This window comes from Leptidea sinapis, chromosome 13, assembly GCF_905404315.1.
Source record: "Leptidea sinapis chromosome 13, ilLepSina1.1, whole genome shotgun sequence".
In the NCBI taxonomy this organism is placed as follows: domain Eukaryota; kingdom Metazoa; phylum Arthropoda; class Insecta; order Lepidoptera; family Pieridae; genus Leptidea; species Leptidea sinapis.
Window position 1 is genome coordinate 6,949,826 of NC_066277.1, and position 18,356 is coordinate 6,968,181.

Consider the following 18,356-nt stretch of genomic DNA (forward strand, 5'->3'; position numbering starts at 1 on the left):
AGGCATTGCTCATAAAATCATAATCTAGTCCCAGGCTGTTCGATCACTTAGATATTCAGCTAAGGAGTAGTAGGATTTACGACGGAGCCATTTTTAATAAAACATTTAAATTTATTTATAGATAATGCCTGAACAGTGGCTGGGACTTTATTATAAAAGTGTATACATTTACCCTTAAAGCTATTATGTATCTTATGAAGTCTACTAGGATTAGTTACAAGAAATCCCTAATTCTAGTGTTATAATAATGACAATCGCCATTAGGAGCAAAAAGGTTCAGCCTACAAATCCGTTCCAGAATTAACTCCGCAATGTCTTGACAATCTCAATGACTTATCCAATCGAACTCCAATGAGGCTAATAGTACTCACCGAGAACAGTGACTACATACATTATTAAATAATTAAAGAGCAAAGGTATTTAATATCACCTGTCTCCCCGGCAGTAATTTCATATATTTTTAACAGACTTCAAGAAGAAGGAGGTTCTCAATTCGATTATTATTTTTTATGTACGTGCACCGATTATGCTGAGATTTATGATAAGATTTACATGATTCATTTGATTGATGTAGAATGTTTGCCATTTGGTCTCATAAAAATTTGACATAGTTTAGCCCGGTACTTTTCATTTTATGAATATTTTTGTTTACGTGGATGATATAATTACAGTTTGTGTACGGCTTTTTTAGGAGTTTTCAATTAGGTTGGTTTTCAATCTGACAAGAAGTTTTCCGATGCTTCAAATTCGATATATTTTTCTATGTTACCTTTTTTCTTTTTATAATCTTCCAAATAGATATTGAACACCAATTTTCTCGTCTTGTGGAGGATAATGTCCTAAACCTATCAAAATAAGTATTCTCCAAGATTGTGACTTATTGGTTAGATATTGTGATATCTATGTATATTTGTTATAAAGAGTGATTCTGACCAAGCGGTTAAAATATTTTTTGGCTATTTATTTTTTACCTTTATAAATAGCTCTAGGCTTTCTTGATGCAAAAGCTTACAGTGTGTATAATGTTTATCCAGAGCAGTGATTCCACCATATCTATTTCTGCCAAAAAATAGGCGAATCTGTGGTTCTCGTTGAAATAACAGATATATAAGACAGTTAGTTCAGAGCAGAATACAGTTATGGGAATACTATAAATATATTGTCTCTTCCATATTCGTTTTTAAAATAATTTCTACGTAAAATAAATAATATAAGCACTTTCCAAATATTATGGTGTACTAAAACAATTACTTACAAATGATTCTGGTAGCTCTATTGACAACAAATCCTTAAGTAGCTTAATGTGTATTTTAAAATCGTAATGTTATTGTTGCTTTTGAGATTCAGGCTGAGATACTTGGACTTTGCTCCACTAATCTAGAGAGTTAAGGCGAAGAGTAAGCAGAAAACACGCAAACATTGTGTTTTTAGACAAGGTTTGTGGGGAAAGTATAGCATTTCGAGCTATTAACACTACTTAATCCTGTTACACATATCCTTAAGTCTTATTTGTAGGTTGCTTATGCTTGCTGTTGGTTATAGTTAACACTGCCGAGCCTTTTTGAACCACCACTTTTCTTTGAAGTCAAACAAGTTTTTTGGCATGGCGTGACGCATTTTTTGGTACTTCTCTCAGAAAAATTATTCTTATAGCTTGTACTTTTTTGTGTAGTTTCATTTATTCAGATTAGTAGTGAATAACGAGGATTGTAAGCATATAAATTTTGAAAATATTGGCTTTGTTACATAAATGGCGGGCCGGCAGCCGTAAACTCATATCACTCAAGGTCGCTGGCATTTAGTGTCGCCTTAAGTCGAAGTCCCTATTTATAAACATCGCTTTGAGTACGCAACAGCTACGCTAAGCTCAGGCTCAAGTCCACCACGACGACGACCCCTAAATACTTTTTTTTATTTTGTTGAGATTTATTTTTATTTTTATTTTATTATGATTCAGCATTTCGCCCTTCTACGATCAACCCCTGTTTTTTAAACACAATTTTTATATTACTCTTTTCCATCCACAGATCTGCAATAGGGTTGCAAGATGGCAGTCGGGTACAATAATTATAGTGGGATAAATTTTATTTACCTACGATATATTTGGTTGATCTGAGAATCGGTCGTCATCTACTTTTTACACATTTTTTAAACCCCAAATTATTTTTTCTTGAGTTTTTTTATTACCTTAATTGGCAATACAACGGGTCCGCTAGTATATTATCTAATAAATAAAATGGTGTTATACTTTGAACTCCTCCGAAACGGCTTGACCGATTCTCATGAAATTTTGAGTGCATATTGGGTAGGTCTGAGAATCGGAAAACATCTATTTTTCATCCCCCTAAATGTTAAGGGTGGTCCACACGAAATTTATTTTTTTTATTTTTTTGACATTTTTTTTTTAAATTGTTTGATTATGAGTCAGCATTAAGAAATATATAAAACTTACATACATAAGATCAACAGTTACTTTTGTATCGCGATTTTAATATCGGCAATACAACGTTTGCTGGGTCAGCTAGTAATACGAGTATTATAAAAGTTTGTTTTATCATAATCGACAATGTACTGTGTATAATGAATCGCCCGCTTAAACTTTCTATTGGGCTGTCTTAGCAAGCTCAGCAAAACCTCAGCTGTAAAATTACTATAACAAATACTAAATCAAAAATTGCGTTAAGCTTTTACTCAGCTGAGTTTTACCCGAGTAAAGTAGGAGTACGCTCGATACATCTCCGCCTCAGACTATACATCCTTCTTTTATACAACAATATACCATCACATCTTAATACAAGCCTACCTTCACCTTATAACTCTAGCACAGCCCAGCCAACATAAATAAGCGATACGAATAAATATCTCTTCATGAATAATGCGCTCCCGTCGGTGTTTTGTTTGAGTATGGCCGTTCACTGCAGACTTAAATCTTCATTTTCGTAATGGTATATAGTTTATAAAACCAAATGGTGTAGTTGCTTTTTGACACAATTTTTCTGCGTGCTCTAAATTTATGCCATTTCATAAGTCTATAGGCACGATATATATTTTCTGTCAGCATTCAGAGTATGTTAACGATTTTTGTCACATTTTTGTTGCATGTCTGTTTGCTTTGCACAGGATGTCGAACTCCTTCTGGCATTATGCAGTAATGTGCAAGAATTACTGTGTTTTGGTTTGATGGGATTCGCAGCTGGTAAATTACTGGTAAAATGAGACTTAACATCTTATTTCTTAAAGTGACGAGCGCAATTGCTTAGTTTAATTGAGAATCCTGTCCGGGACTGTAATTTAATATGCAGGTGGTATCAATTACCTTAAAGTTAACGTCTTGTCACAAGCGACCCCCCATCAAACTCTGACTACCACTAGATCATGCACTTTTCTGACTACTTGTAAAGGTTCTTTGGAGCTATGAGCCGTTGTAATGCTCTTTAATTGTGAAAATATTTACATCAGTGAAAAGAATATTTCTGTACTTTTCACGTTTGTGTCGTGATAGCGAGCATTTTGATCGACCCACTCTCTTTAACCCTATAGGATTGATTTAGGTCCTGAATAATAACGAAGCACCAAGCAACAGATGTTTTTGATGATACGTGAAAGAAACTTATCGGCAATTTTCTTTCTTCGCAATAAACTATTTTTCCTCATAGGATTTCGGCAGATTCTGGTTTTTTTTATGAAAAAGGAGGACCAACGAGCGTACGGGTTGATCACCTGATGTTAAGTGATCACCGCGACCTACATTCTCATGCAAAACTAGAGGAATCACACGGGCGTTGCCAGCCTTTAAAAAGGTGTACGCGTTTTTTTTGAAGTACTCATGTCGATTCGCGCTGGAAACACCGCACAAAGAAGCTCATTCCACAGCTTTGTAGTACGTGGAAGAAAGCTCCTTGAAAACTGCGATATGGAGGACCAACACACATCCAGATGATGGGGATGATATCCTAATTTGTGGCGTGTCGTGCGAAGGTGGAATTTGGCGGCAGGAATCAGGTGAAACAACTTTTCGGAACACTCCCAATTATAAATGTAAGGTAGAAGACACACGATGAAGCGACGTCTTTTTCGCGACAATTCGAGCTGCTTTGCGTTGCACGCGGTCAAATGGATCGATATGATACTGGGGTGCGCCAGACCAGATATGGTAGCAATACTCTATATGTGGCCGGACCTGTGACTTGTAGAGCGCTAGAATGTGGGCAATCCCATAGAGCACATTTGGGATGTTCTAAAACGAAGATTAAGATCGGTGCAGTCCGCGACGCAAAACATCAGGGAATGTAGGTAATTGCTGCGCAGTGGGAGCGTATTCCACTAGAAACAATTAAGAATATCATCGATAGCATTCACGGACGAAATACAAGCAGTCATTTTAGCAAGAAGAGGCCACACTCGACAGCAAACTTTTACTTTTATTTTTATTTAATGAACAGATGTTTAGAATCTGGGATCATTTTTCATTAAATCCATCGAAATGTAATGACGAAATTGACAGAAACTAGTTTTTGCTTATCTATTTATTGTACTAAAAATTATGAAATAATCTGAAGATGCCAGTGAAACAGGTTATATTTACCTAGGTGCCTGTTTCTTTTTTAAAAGGGTGTACAGTTGAATTATTAAAGCTTTCGTGCGACATTATTCACTTATTTATTACGTTTTACTTATTAAAACGGCTTTACTCACGTTTTATCGGTGTGGGTACCGGCTAGTTTCGGACCATTCGGAGGTCCTGCCGTCTAGTCCTAATGGTCCGAAACTACACGGTACCCACACCGATAAAACATGAGTAAAGCCGTATTAAGAAATAAGAGTGTACATTGATAAATAATTGCTATTTGTCAAAAATAGAAACTCTAACAGATTTTTGTGTCCTAGAAGTGTGATTTTTACAATATTTAGTGGACCGCTAGCTGAATTAATTGTGGTTCGAATATTTTTTATGCCTCTATTCCTCTTCCAGTTTTTAAGAGAGTTACCTTTAATCAAGTATTTATTTGATCGAAGGTAAATTCAAATGAAACTCCCAACCATTTAAATAAAAACTCTCTCCACTGTCTGTCTATATATCCGAATGAAACCAAATTAAGTTTGATGCAAGTAGAAATATACAATATTGTACACCCAAGTCTAATGAAATTTGCATTACTTCTACTAGAGAATTGGAGTTCTTCTAAAATCCTAAAGATAACTTGGTTAACCGTAATAGAAAGGGATAAGGTAATTATTTCATTAAACATTAATTAAATGCGTCACTAGCGACTGCATACACTCTTATTATGCATTAATCCTAATCCAAATAAATATATTTACATTCTTGGGCATTATGTGCATTATAGTAATTGTCCTTTACATTAAATCGTAATGAAGTGAGCAAATCCAATGAGATGTGTTTATATTACATTTTGTATGGATTTATGTATTTTGGGTTGTTTTAAATTCAAATTCAAAGATGTTCAAAGTAGATATGTATATATCACCTAAGAAGAATAGGCACAACTCAGCGCACTTCTTTCTTTATTAAGTGAATTTCATTATCATAAAGTTTATTAGACCGCCTGAGTGCAGTCGCATTGTTACAGGGTTTTGGGTCATTAGAAAAGTATATTATGTTATAGTAACTTTTGAATTTCTTAACACATTTGTTTAAACATTTTCTGGGATCATCATCGTCCAACATTACATTATCAAGAATATATTTTTAATCTTTGTTTAATATATAGTTCTATTCTAAACCTTAGAAGATATCAATGGCTTAAAAATACTTTCAACATTCTTCAGGTCTTCAAACTTAACTTTGAATTTTTTCACATGTCCCTGTTTCGGTTTCGGACGCTGTAGGTAGTGAAATCACTGGGCAAATGAGACTTAACATCTTATGTCTCAATGTGACGAGCGCAATTGTAGTGCCGCTTAGAATTTTTGAGTATTTCAAGAATCCTGAGCGGTGCTACATTGTAAAGGGCAGTTTGTATTTATAACCATCACCTGAAGGTCCCAATCGTCTCGTCCCTTATTTCCATAAAAAAAAATTTTTGGAAAAACCTCACTTCAAACAAATACATTACGTATAATATAAGTATTGAATTTTGTAATTTATATGATTAACTCTGCCATCAACTTCCTTTGTGGAGAAATTATAACTCTCATATTTTATTAACCTTATTATTGATAGTACCTGTTTGCATGTTAAAAGTCATTATTTTTATGTAAAAACAATAAATATATCATAAGAATAAACTAAAATAAAACACCAACGAAGTTATACGTTCTATCTTTCAAATTGTTCTCCACAATCCCCCATAGGGCTCCTCTACTAAAGTTTTCACTTCTCTGTACTCAGATAAAACCCACGTTCATTCAACAAGATTTAATCTGGATTCTATACTCTTAAAATATTTTTAATATCATCGTTCGACCTCATCACCTCATCAAATGAATTGGCAAAAAGTGTAATGAGATCAAACTAATTTGATCCGATAAAGCCCAGAATCGAGCGGGATCAACGATCGAAGAACTCTAATGTAACAGCGTCAATACCATAAATTTGTTTCTTCGAAGGTGAGTCCCTCTCCATATTAAAATGTAAATCACACGGCCGATTTAATTTCAAGCTTCGAGAAGCTTAATTTCAGTTTTAAAACAAAGGTGATAGCGGGAAATATTGTGCTCGTCTTTAGATTGCTTCAATCAACAAATTTGCATATTTTCAGTGTTAGGTTAAAATGCTATATTAACTTACATACTGTATTATGTTATTTGAAGTATTTTAGCTTTTATGTTTTAAACGCTGTTAGTTGTCAGTTGTATTGTTTGTAGGTACACTCAAATAGAAACTGGCTGGTACACCAGTGGGAGGGTTCTTAGAATATGATGCTTTTTCTATCTCAAGCAGTAGTGTGGTGGTCAGAATTTTATGTTCTTCAGGAATCCTGAGCGGCATTATATCGGGCAGGGCGTTTCACTTACTATCTATCGTACTACTTCCGTCATATTCAAACAAAAAAAATGAAAAATTTGGTATCATGCATTTATTTTGCAAAGGGATGTATACAAATTTTATGGCTGACAACTGACATTTTGTACGAAATATAAATGACAAAAATTTGTGTAAATATCATTTTCAGTGTTGTTGCAGATGATAAGTTATATGTTAACGCACTTTTAAATAATGGAAAAATGCAATACCTACCCATAATAAACATACAGTATACGCACGTATAAAAAAGGTAAAGATTTGTCTCAATAAAAAATAATACAAAGAAAAATATACACAAAGTTAAATGAAAAATGAAATCCAAAGGATCAATGTACTTCAAAAAGAAATCAGTCTATGACTATCGACGAGAAATTTCACATCGATCGGTCAGCGTCCTATCCCGATACGTTCAGTAGTTTTGTTTGGTTTCACCCCAAAGAAAAGTAGTTTCTATTTTCAATTGGTGTCAAAAACAGGAGGGTCTCAATTCAAATTCAAAACGTACCTAGATTTAACTCTTTGTTAGCATATATTACAAACCCGTGTGGTTTTCTGATGCTAGCTTTAAGTATTTTCTTTTGTAAACTTTAATGTGAATAAATAAAAAATGTACGAGTAATTGAGGACAAACGAGCAAATTTATAAAAAATATGAAACTATGTATGTCCCATATATCAAAAGGATCCTGCCTACTGTGCTAGACGTCCCGGGTTTGAATTCGATGTTTATATGTATTTATGTATGTTTACGCATGTACATCGTATTAAATATATCGTTGTCTTGCAACACTACAGCACATGCTCATGCCCTAGTTTGGAGCAAGATAATTTGTGTAAAAAGTGTGTCAATATTTAAAAAAATTATTGATATGCCTATATTTTTGGCTATAATACCTCTCATTGGTTTTGTACACTGTACCCGAGTAAGATCGCAAGTTATAATAGATAAGTGGCTTATGGTAATAGCGTTACAATAAAATCACCCTCATTGCGAAAACAGCTCACGCGGCCTTCCGTACATTGTACTCCGGAGTCACAATTCACTGTAACTAGTTGGCTCATCCTCGCCCGCGGTGTATTCCAGAGCAAATTGCACTAAACTCCTGACCTCTTGAAATATTCACACCGTAAGCCAATCTCGTAGATTATCTTGCTACATTTGTTACGTGTTAATACTCCTACCTTACTCTCCAAGCAAACCTCGATTTTACTGGGTTATTACACTACATTTACAGCTAGTAAAATCGTTAAAAAATTTCTCCCGGGGCAGCACATTACTACTACTACGATGACGTACTATGATGAATAAGGGCATAAAGGGCACAACATTAATAAACAACAACAAAATAACAATAATTAATGAAAATTCTGGCGTTCCCAACAATATACCTTTGAGAAATAATATTATATGTTAATGATTTCATATTAAAGACAGCTGTGAAAGTCGTGTGATGTCTTATATGGTGTAAAAAATTAAACTTATTTATTTTCATTAATTAATAAAATTAGTTAACACCTAGATTACACGTAGCAGATGCTTATTTTGAATTCAAATCTGGGATAGAATATGTTGATGATCTTTAAATTTTAATGCAAGTTGTTAATTTATTTTGCTAATAGTTTAATATATTATATTGGGATAGTTTACTCGTGCTCTAGGTATTATTATAACACTTGGAAGCTGCAACGGCGGCTCTAGGTAAGTTGTGAAGCCGTTCCGATCACGGCTTCTTATTTTACCTAAGTGATAAGCACTTACACTAACCAAGGACACTACTAACATACACGCAAGAACCGTTAACGTTATTGTCCAAACATTCCAAACATTTGAGCCAATCCCTTCAGATCTTATAGAAGCATCACTAATGTGTTTAGATTCTGTAACAATCTGGTGCATCTTCTGTACGTAATAATCCACGTTATCCTTGGGGCCTATTGTTATTTCACCATTTAGCTTCATCTCTGACTAGTTTAAACAATTCAATTCTTTTTCTATACTAGTATATCTATCTACTACGTAATTCTTATTATGTGCTCTTCTTAATTTATGTATTTTATTATATTTCAGCAAAATGGGTTGTTTGAATATTTCTTAATATCACATACATCAACTCAATAACTTTTAAGTCCTTCTTCTACCCAATACTCGAAGTATCTGAAAATATAGATGAATTGCAATGATCAGAAAAATGTACAACTAGTTATTTATTTAATTCAGACAGATCTCCACATATATTATAAAATCAAATACTTACTAGAGGTTTGTTAAATTGTGTTGTCACTTAATTGTATCGATACACAATCACATTATAATCATCACTTTCTACTATTTCCATGGATGAAAATAAATACATATTAAAACTTTAGTAGATCTTGAATTGTTGACATATTTTAGTCGTGCATTAGTTCCCAACGTGTTTATGTTATAGATTATTAATTGATTTGCGTTATATCTTATCAAAGCATTAATCTATACTTTTATAAAAGTTTGAAGTGTTGTATAGTTTCAAGATATTATCAATTAAGGTTACTCTATCTACAGTACAGCGATCAAAATAACAGTACTGAAAGATTAGGTCTTGCCCATTTTTTTTCGCACACGAATTATTTATTTATTTATTTAAGTCAGCGTTCTTCTTCTGGGGGTTAAATTAAAAGAAGTAAGTTCATTTTGCCCCATTGAGGAATATTCTCAAGAGAGGACTTGATAGAATACACAAGTTTTTTCATCACTGGTGAACGATTTCCAGAGGTAAACCTGCATGGCTCGTGTATATGACATCTCCAGTACCGTCACCTGCATAGCATTGCATGTATTATATTCAATGGTTGGAAGAAAAACCCTGTACATAAACAAAAAATACTTACAAAGTCTATCTAAGAAAATAGAAACCTTTATTAAATTTAAAACTAAATAATAAATACCATTACAAAAATACTTCAATAGACGAATAAGATCTAGTTATCTTATCTACATATTAAACTACAATTAGGTATAAATAATTAAGAAGAAAAACTAAACATTTGAATCAGTACTCGTTGATCTAGGTAAAGTTATCAGTCTTGGATCATTCATATCCTCATCAAAAGCCACAGTCCCGCTATTTTTGAAAGAAAATTTTGTGAACATAGACACGTATATTCCAATGCTCAATAAGCTTATTAAACAAACACTCGGCACTGTTACTAAGACTATATTGAGTGGAGACCAAAATCCCAGCTCATCGTCAATCATTGGTAATCCCGTTGTTGTTTCAATAGTCATTGTTGTCTCTTGTTCGATTGCTGTCGTGGATGTTACTAAAGTAGTATCAGTCAAATCCGGCGACGTTTGAGTATTGATTGTTGTCTCAATTGATGTTGTAGAATAGTTTGTAATATCAGTAGTTGATGTATCTGATAAAGTTGTCATTGTGGTTTCCTCATTTGTTGGGACAGTATTCTCTGTAGACATAATGTCTAACGGTGTTGTAGATTCTTGAATGGGAACAGAGATGGTCTCTTTATTAGTTGGTGTTGCATTAGGAGATGGAGTAGGTGTTTCAGTTTGATCTGTACATTGTGTTGTAAATAAAGTAGTTTCATCGGTTACTGTTGTTTCTTTAGTTGGAATTATGTCTGTTGACACAACAACTGTTTCTGTGGTGGCGTCATTTGTAATTGTGGTATCATCAGTAGAAGCAATAGTTGAAGGTATTGTAGATTCTTGCACTGTAAAAGTAGTACTGTCTTGATCAATTGTTGTAAGAGTTGATGTTATATCAGTGGAATACGAAGGAATTTCTGTTTGATCTGTAGACTGTATTGTAAATAAAGTAGTTTCATCGGTTACTGTTGTTTCTTTAGTTGGGATTATCTCTGTCGACACAACAGCTGTTTCTGTGGTGGCGTCATTTGTGATTGTGGTATCATCAGTAGAAGCAATAGTTGAAGGTATTGTAGATTCTTGCATTGTAAAAGTAGTATTGTCTTCATCAATTATTGTAAGAGTTGATGTTATATCAGTGGAATACGAAGGAATTTCTGTTTGATCTGTAGACTGTATTGTAAATAAAGTAGTTTCGTCGGTTACTGTTGTTTCTTTAGTTGGGATTATCTCTGTCGACACAACAGCTGTTTCTGTGGTGGCGTCATTTGTGATTGTGGTATAATCAGTAGAAGTAATAGTTGACGGTATTGTAGATTCTTGCACTGTAAAAGTAGTACTGTCTTGATCAGTTGTTGTCACAGTTGATGTTATATCAGTGGAAAAAGGAGGAATTTCTGTTTGATCTGTAGATTGTGTTGTATATAAAGTAGTTTCATCGGTTACTGTTGTTTCTTTAGTTGGAATTATGTCTGTTGACACAACAGCTGTTTCTGTGGTGGCGTTATTTGTAATTGTGGTATCATCAGTAGAAGCAATAGTTGAAGGTATTGTAGATTCTTGCATTGTAAAAGTAGTATTGTCTTCATCAATTATTGTAAGAGTTGATGTTATATCAGTGGAATACGAAGGAATTTCTGTTTGATCTGTAGACTGTATTGTAAATAAAGTAGTTTCGTCGGTTACTGTTGTTTCTTTAGTTGGGATTATCTCTGTCGACACAACAGCTGTTTCTGTGGTGGCGTCATTTGTGATTGTGGTATAATCACTAGAAGCAATAGTTGACGGTATTGTAGATTCTTGCATTGTAAAAGTAGTATTGTCTTGATCAATTGTTGTAAGAATTGATGTTATATCAGTGGAATACGAAGGAATTTCTGTTTGATCTGTAGACTGTATTGTAAATAAAGTAGTTTCATCGGTTACTGTTGTTTCTTTAGTTGGGATTATCTCTGTCGACACAACAGCTGTTTCTGTGGTGGCGTTATTTGTAATTGTGGTATCATCACTAGAAGCAATAGTTGACGGTATTGTAGATTCTTGCATTGTAAAAGTAGTATTGTCTTGATCAATTGTTGTAAGAATTGATGTTATATCAGTGGAATACGAAGGAATTTCTGTTTGATCTGTAGACTGTATTGTAAATAAAGTAGTTTCGTCGGTTACTGTTGTTTCTTTAGTTGGGATTATCTCTGTCGACACAACAGCTGTTTCTGTGGTGGCGTCATTTGTGATTGTGGTATAATCACTAGAAGCAATAGTTGACGGTATTGTAGATTCTTGCATTGTAAAAGTAGTATTGTCTTGATCAATTGTTGTAAGAATTGATGTTATATCAGTGGAATACGAAGGAATTTCTGTTTGATCTGTAGACTGTATTGTAAATAAAGTAGTTTCATCGGTTACTGTTGTTTCTTTAGTTGGGATTATCTCTGTCGACACAACAGCTGTTTCTGTGGTGGCGTTATTTGTAATTGTGGTATCATCAGTAGAAGCAATAGTTGACGGTATTGTAGATTCTTGCATTGTAAAAGTAGTACTGTCTTGATCAATTGTTGTAATGGTTGATGTTATATCAGTGGAATACGAAGGAATTTCTGTTTGATCAGTAGACTGTATTGTAAATAAAGTAGTTTCGTCGGTTACTGTTGTTTCTTTAGTTGGGATTATCTCTGTCGACACAACAGTATCATCTTGTTGAGTTGGTGAAAGAGTTGATATTATATTATCAGTGGAAAGAATAGAAGTTTCACTTTTATTTCCAGGTTCTAATCTTAATAAAGTAGTTTCATTGGTTTTCTTGCTTTCTATCGTTGAAATTAGCTCTTTATTAAAAGATCTTATTTCTGGGGTAGCCTCATTTGCAAATGTGGTGTAATCAGTTGACCTCATAGCTGAACTTGGTGCAGATCCTTCCGTCGTCCTAACAATGAAACTATTTTTATCAGTTGATATTTTATCTATAGTTTTTATTGTGTATAAGCTTTTAACATCTGCCCTCGTAGTTTTTGTCGTCGGTATAAGCTTTGAAGGAGCAGCAGTGTCTGTGATGTTCTTATCCGTGAAATCACTGGGTCTCCAGTGTTGTCTATGTTCTGATGCTGTTGTAGATTCTTGGCTTCTAACTTTGGTTCTAACTTGATCATTTGGATCATCCAATGATATTTTTTCGAGTGATGATTTGTTATGACGGAATTTTTCTTTTGTATCACTTTTATTTCGAAATCCTGATGCACTTGGCGATGCGTCATAAGTTGATATTATTTCTTTTAATTTTATTATTCTTATAGCCTGGAAGGTAAGATGAATTTGTAAATCAATATTTTAAAATTTGTGTATTTAATATGTCTTCAACATCCAGAAATATACCAATTAATACTTATCTATGCAAATGGTTCAATACCATTGGCCTAAATTAGAACACCTACATTAAATAATATATTAAAAATGATAATAGTTATGTATATAATACGATAAAATATATGACTTAATCGCTTACAAAACAAATCTTATAACTATATTTACAATACTACGACTACATAAAATTAAAACTATCATTACGTGGAAGCGTACCAAGAATACTGGCAGCATTACCCCGTTGGATAGCAAGGCTGATCCGTTGACCGAAATAGCTGCCAGCGCTTGGGTTTCCAGTAGCCTTATTGAGGCGCGAAGATAGTATTTTGAACATTCTCCGCGCCTACAATGTTTCCATTTCTGTGATAGATTAATTAGTTATTGTTTTATTTTTGTAATGTGCGTAATTTACTAAAACTCATTGTAAATTTAAATAAGAAAAATATATAATTGTCCTAAGAATTTACTTAACTATTTAGTTACTCAATTGATTTAAATTTTTTAAAATGTTTTTTCTCGAATTGTTCTTACATTTCGTTCATCCATTACTCCTACAGGCGCATTCGGTGAGACCATTTCGAGCCTCGAAATTTCTAATGTCGACTATACAAGTGGTGCCACACTTTCTGGTGCCGAAATGATATGATCTGCTATCTTTGTGATCAAAGGATCAAATATTTGACTTAAGAATGCGAAATCGTGGACTCAACCGTTTACTTAAGAGATGTATGTGTTCTCTTGGGTGATATTCGAAGTTCGATTGATGTCTTACCCAATGCGTCTACAGTTGCTTTGTCTGCTGTCGTGACCACTTTTACAACTACGATTCTAAAATACAAGTCGACGGCTATTTTATCTAAATTGGAAACATTACGGAATTACCTTTTCACCAGATTGAACTGATTTGAAATCATAGCTTGTAACAGTTTGGATGTCGACAAAAAACACTAATAAAAAATAAATGTAAGCTACTGGTATTATCAGCATTCTAGTAAACAATAAATTGAAATTCTAATTCATTTTAAATGCTTATCTTGATCAGTATCTGATTTTATTAATATCTTTGATTTATCTATAATAATCCATTTATATTGTAGATTGTCTCGTCTTGCTGTATTTATAGACCTATGATTTAATTCTTATTTTTCACACCGCTTACACGGCATTAAAAATTGAACTAACTGGAGAAAATAAGTTACTTCAAATTAATGTGCTTTCGAACTTAAGTATATTATGTTATGAGTTGAAACATTTTTAACATTTTATCGTACCTGTTTTATAAACACTTTATTATAATAACGAACGATTCATTTTTTTCTACAGCTATTGCAACCTTTTCAGTTTTATATTAAAATACGAGGTATGCTCTGAGGGTCTGAAATTATTTTACCATCGTCAAACCAGTGCATCAGAAATTTTTTTTGAGCGTTCGATTTCGATAATACATTAATTTAACAAACAAAACCCCAGGTTATTATACTCGTATATAACATGCACATTTCTAATGTAAACGGTATCAGTTATTGTTGATTTAGTTAAATGACAATTAATGTTTTGATAAGATGATAAACATCAAAACGACTCTTATCTTTTCTATCTCCTTTAGATCAAATTTGATTATGTAGTTTTAATAAACACTACTAACGCTGTAGGTGATGAATACCTAATTAGTAATAATAAAAGGGGGAAAACGGGCAAGAGTGTCACGTGATGGGGAATTGTGATGAAACCGCTCATGGACATCCGCAGCACCAGGGATCAAGAGATGCGTTGCAGACCTTTAAGGTGGGAGTATTCTATATACTAGTCAGGTAAGGTTCCTGAGTCACATCGGTTCGGGAAAACTGTAGCTGGTAATTTAATCCACAAATTTCGTTCCATAGCGCTTGATTGTGGAATTCCAGACGTCAACGTGATGCGGACGAAAAACTAATTCCAACCTCATGGGACCTAATTTTCTATTAGCGACTTCCACTATTTTAAATATTTTCATACATTTATTTAAGTGTAAAATCCAATAATAATAAAAAAAAAAACAAATTTTTAATTTTTCAAAATATTTATGTAACGTATAATCATAAAACATTTCTTACTTGAGAAAGTTAAGTAAAGGTAAAACGGCCATACACCTGGCTTTCCAAAACGAAACTGAGCTAAATTAAAGGTTATGCATAGATCTAATGAAAAGCAGAAAAACAGATTTGGAAAGGTACCTTGTTTATTTCATTTGATAAAAGTCATAGTTTGGTGTTATTGTGGTAAATAAGATATAAAAGGTGCTTTCCCTTAAACACGCGTGGCGAATGTTCCCCTTGTTCGTCTCCGAAACTACTGGCTCGAAGTTTCGTCAGCAGCATGGTGGCCGGTGTTTCCAAATATACTTTACTAAAAGTACTCTGTGTCCGGTATCAGGTATGTTACCCTACTTTTAATGCATGAAACATACAATAAAAAAGAAAAAATAATTTAATTTATTTTCTACTGTTGAAGCGTGTTTTTTTTATATTTTAAACATAATATGATTCCACCTAATTATTAATTAAACAAAAAGAAAGGTACATCTTTTTCTTAATCTAAAATATTAGTAATTTTGGAAAAACTGACCCGAGTTTCAGTATTCTAAAACAGTGACCCCTCTGCTTACAGACAAAACTGGTCATAACATTCTTCATAAGGAATCCAATATTGAAATTTTATGAACTTAACCTTAGGGATAATTTATAAAAATACCTACTTTTAGATACCATCATTCTTTTATGAATCGCGTTTGTGCATCCAATCATTTCAAATAATTTGTGAGTGTCAATCGAGCAACAATTTAATCGTGTGATATTTTTAATTGGCTTCTGAATTCAGTGATTTTATCGATAAAAATGTGTGGCACACTAATGCATTGGTAACCAACCATCTAGATTCTAGCCGATATCCCGGGCAAAACAGTCTTGCACCGGTAGTAATCCATCCATTTCAGCCGGAAGACGTCCACTGCTGGACAAAGGCCTCCCCCAAAGATCGGCATGACGATTGAACCTGCACTGCCCTCATCCAATCTACTCCGGTAATCTTGACCAGATCGTCTGTCCATCTTGTACGGGGGGCTACAACACTACGTCTCCACTACGTCGTCGCCATTCGAGCACTTTACTGCCCCAACGGCCATTTGTCCGTCGAACTATGTGCCCTGCCAACTGCCACTTCAGTTTCGCAATCATTTAGGCTATGTCGATCATAAATAATACTTCTGACCGTATAATCATTTCTGACTCGAGGAAAAGTCCAAGCACAGCCCTCTTCATTAACCTCTGAGCGACAACTTCTTCATAAAAATTTTGTAAAAATATAGAATGAATATGGAAGAATGATTGTCTTTCTTTGCTTGTTTAAGTAACAACTACTGTAAGTACACAGTCATATAATTTGCTGTAGAGATTAATTTTAATCATATTCAAGTAAATATAAAATACTTTCATCTGTCTACGAATACGTCATATTCTTATAGTCTAGTAAAACTCATCTTCTTTACAACTAAATCACTGCATCTCGATATTAATACCTATTTTGAATTGGTTTTGGCTAATAGTTAAAATAACTTATTATATGTAGTTAAACAATCTTTTTCATTTAACTCGATTTTCCTACATCCCTATCATTTTGAATAAAATTACTAGTTTAAAATGATATTCAAACTATAATTAAACTCCCCAACGCAATCCATAAGTCCTGCTTTAGATTCAGAGCACCTGCAGGCGAAGTTGAAGCTCCTGTGTGTTAGAATTACAATAATAACGGAAGCAAATAGAGCGCGCTCACTTCATTCAAACACTCAAGTTCACGCTTCATCAGCGCTTTGAAGTTTATCTTTGAGAGAAAGATTTATGTGGATACTGTGATTTTGAAAGTTTATTTACGTGGCATTGTGACCAGTGACTCGTACTTGAATGTCTTGTAATGCCAGGTCTATTTTCTTCAAGACCAGCCGTTTCAGTAGTATCGGAAAATTATCTGAATCTACACTCAAATTGATGGATGTAAGACATCTAATGACCCATCAGTCTCCGGACGATGCTTCTCAGTATTTTTTATTAGCTTAAAGAGCGGGCGACGGTAGACTCGTTCCCTCTAAGCCCGGATTTTCAAGGGGAGTCAAGAAGTGCTACGGACAGCTATTCAAGACCGCACGGCACCTGTTGTCATAGGGCTGAAGACCAAAGGGCCAAACTAACCCGATACTATACCGAAGATATCCTCTGGGATGGTGTCAGCGTCAAACTAAAGTACGAGATTAGTATGATCTTAAAACAGATTACAACAACAAGGCGCCGCGGGGTGTTTTTTTTGAGGGGTAAGCCTTTGAGAGCTGGTGGTACTCCTGTGCCTGAAATTCTCCTGAAACTCTTCAATTATCCTCGAGGACAAAACGGCGCAATCATGGTACAGAAGTATAATATGCTGTTATTCAAAAAGGGTGATAAAACCCTTTTGAAGAAATTTTGACCGATATCACTTCTGAGCCATAAGTATAAGCTTTTTTCTAGGGTTATCATGAATCGTTTCGTGTGCAGGTTAGACGACTTTCAGCCTTCCGAACAAGCTGCATTCACAAAAGACGTCTATATCACCATGGATCACATACGTATATTGCGGCAGGTTATACAGAAGGCGGAGGTGTATAATTAGCCATTATGCCTGGTGTTCGAGATCTACGCGGTGCTTCAGTCCCCCCAGAGGTGCCACATTGATTATCGATATCTCGAAGCGCCAGGATCAGATCTTTAAGCCTATCCAACTCTAGCGGAGGTCAGACAAGGATATGTCATATCGCCAAACTGTTAACCGCTGCGTCGTAAGATGTCTTTCAGCTTCTGGACTGGAACGATTTGACATCAATATCAACGGCGAATACATACACCACAATACATACATCACCTTGAATTCGCAGTCGATAGAGTAACCATGGCTGAGACCATGGAAGACTTAAGTCATACGCTCGATGGCCTCAATACAGCTTCCCAAGGCGGAGGGAGACCAATGAGACAAATGGATAAGGCGAAGATCATGTCTAATGTCCATGTCGCACCTACTCCCACAGTTGAAAAATGTGCTCTCGAAATTGTTGACGGGTACGTCTACCTTGGACAAATAATCC